The following is a 2,989-nucleotide window of genomic DNA, read 5'->3' as shown; positions in this document are numbered from 1 at the left end:
GGTTCATTTTTAATAAGTTTAGGAACAATTTCGATGGAGTTTTCGGTGCTTACTGATTTTGGGCGGCCCGGTCCGGATGTTCATTGTCATTTATGTTCTCATAACCATCTCTGAAACGTGTAAACCACTCATGAACTCTGGCACGAGATAGACAATCATCGCCATAAACTTCCGTCATCAATTGAAATGTTTCTGTAAACGTTTTACCGATTTTAAAACAAATTTTGATATTAGCTCTTTGTTCGAATCCCATTTTTGTACCGATTAGAGGCAATAACTTCGCCTCCACTAAACTGAATGTCACCAAGCTTTCACTGGAAGTCAGCTGGGGATGTAACTTCCAACGCATCAACTCATTAAAAAGATGGCGCCACAAAAAAATAAAATTTTTAAGACGCCAGTCTTGTTTATTTTGGACTTCACCTTGTAATTTAACCTATATATTGTATATAATTGGCGCGTACACCCTTTCTGGGTATTTGTTCGAGCTCCTCCTCGTATTTGTGGCGTGCGCCTTGATGTTGTTCCACAAATGGAGAGACCTACAGTTTTAAGCAGACTCCGAACGGCAGATATTTATTTTTTATGAGGAGCTTTTTCATGGCAGAAATACACTCAGAGGTTTGCCATTGCCTGCCGAGGGGCGACCGCTATTAGAAAAATGTTTTTCTAAATTTTGGTGTTTCACCGAGATTCGAACCGACGTTCTCTCTGTGAATTCCGAATGAAAGTCACGCACCAACCCATTCGGCTACGGCGGCCGCCTTACCTTTACTTTTCTATATTAAAAACCAAACAAATAAATAATTATTTTTTTTTTATTTTTTTAAATAATTAACTACAATTCGAAATGCTTCCTCAACATTTAACTGCGATTTAATTGAGTACACCAACTGTTATGACATGTGAACTAATTTTTAACAACTTAGTCCGCTTGTCCGGGCGTATTGCAAAACCCCAAGATAATTGTCGCCAAAATCTCATTCAACTACTTGCTTGAGTACTTTCCGGTAAAAAGTTGTAAAGGCAAAAATTAAGCCAAACATTTGTAGTGATTTTTAAGACTCAAAACAGAAAAAAAAATTATGAAAATTGTACGAAAATTCACGCTCACTGTTGTCATATTTACTTAACTCATTGCGACATAATTACCGGCAGACAGCAGTAGCAGCAACAGCAGCAGTAACAGCAATGCGATGCGGCAATTTTCCTTGCACGTCACTGGCAGCTGACCGTCAGCCACTTATGCAGTCACTTTGCGCGCGCCATCATTTACCTGACCGCTTTTCCATCATTGCGCAGACGGACAAATGATTTCGCTTAAGATGTTTCAAAACGCCGCAGGAGAAGTGGCCAACAGCGCGTGGTGGCGGTAGCAACAACAGCAACAATGTCCACATCCATGGCTCTTATGCCTGTTGCTGCGCGTCGCATTACAATTACGCAGTGCACACACACACACACACACATTTACGGGCATAGTAAATATTTGCTGCGAGGGTAGTTGCCTATGAGCAGCAGCGACGGGCACAGCGCACAAAAATTTGTAGCTGCAATGAATACTCGCGGGCAACTATGGCTCGCAGTAGCATTTCGGTAACATTTTTGCATATTTTAACTATTGCGGCATGCTGTAAGCTGCCGCAGAGAATCAAGTGAAAAAAAAATTAAAAAAATTACTAAAGAAACTCAAACAAACCCCGCAGCGCTGCTAATAAAATTTGTAGTTTTTAAAGCAAAATAGCAAAATGGGTCAAAGAAGTTGCTTAGGGAGTAGCAAAACAATTGTAAAAAAATTGCTTTCAATTAAATTTTGTGAATTTTTTGCAAATCATCTTTTTACATTCGACTAGTGAGTTTTTTGTGTTGCCAAATGATGCCAGCATTGTAAAGTATGGAAATATGTATGTTTTGTTCTTCCCAAAAAAAAAAAAAAAATTCATATGTAACATAAATTGGCGCAGCGCAGACATTTGTGAGCCATTTCTAGCATTGTTTTTTAACGAAATTAAAAACCTTTTTTGTTATTCGACAGATGCCAACAGTGCCGAAGGTGGCGCGGGAGGTGAGATATTCGAAAAAAATTTATTTACAGTGGGATTTGGTTCATATTCGGTTCGTCAGATTTCCAAAAAAAAAAAAAATACCAGTCTAACGGTTAGACGCGATAGAAGTGAAACCTTCCGTAAGACAAACTGAGAGAGAATAAGACGAAAGCAGTATTAGGAGCGGGATAATTATAGATTCATTATAATATTGCTCTAAAGTTCATATTTTATTTTCTTCATTTTATTATTATTCATCCTCAATGTTTTCAATTTCAACAAATGATACGAGTGGCTTATGATAGATAAAATATGATACAAATGCTTTGGTTTCGATGTTGTCAAAAAAATACCCAAACGGACCGAAGAAACAGACTTACAAATTTCTTCCATTTTCGTCTACTTGTATTCATATAAAAATTTATGTCTCTTCCCACCAAAGCTAAATGTATTAGTATATTTCTTCTCGTATTTATTCAATAATTTGGGCCGAAATCCCGGCGGTACTGCAATACCGGGCCAACCCGTGGCAGAGGTGGAGCAAGCCCTTAAAACACTCCGCCCATTTCCAAAAATCAGTTTAACATTTGTTGTCCTCCGACGGAGTATCTATCAGATGTTAAGCTGATAAGAAGAGATACCACACTACCTAGTCAATTGATTTTCTAATAAACCTTTTGAGAATTACACGCTCACAAAAATTAATGTACGAAATATTTATACCGATTCACTTAAACTGACTTTCAGTATCTAAACCAAAAATAGAAAAGCCAAAAAACTGTTTTCAATAAATAATCAGAAATGTCCTACAATGCAAATTTCAAAAAAAATTTTTTTCTTGTGATTCGAACCAAGAATTTTGGATCGGAAGCCCACAATGATAGCCGCTCGGCTATCGCGCCATACTGTCAGTGCTGGCCTACAAGTTATTTAGTTCATCGCTA

At 37.8% G+C, this 2,989-nt stretch overlaps 1 non-coding gene across 1 annotated transcript; it reads right to left on the bottom strand.

Moving 5' to 3' along the window:
• Positions 1-2,524: 2,524 nt before the first annotated feature.
• LOC128868979 (U2 spliceosomal RNA) lies at positions 2,525-2,718 on the bottom strand. The gene has a single exon (XR_008455190.1). It is a non-coding gene; the product is annotated as a U2 spliceosomal RNA (small nuclear RNA).
• Between the last annotated feature and the right edge of the window lie 271 nt (positions 2,719-2,989).

Source organism: Anastrepha ludens, chromosome 6 (assembly GCF_028408465.1).
Source record: "Anastrepha ludens isolate Willacy chromosome 6, idAnaLude1.1, whole genome shotgun sequence".
In the NCBI taxonomy this organism is placed as follows: Eukaryota; Metazoa; Arthropoda; class Insecta; order Diptera; family Tephritidae; genus Anastrepha; species Anastrepha ludens.
Note: the sequence above shows the minus strand (reverse complement) of the source record. Positions and strands in the feature narration are given on the sequence as shown.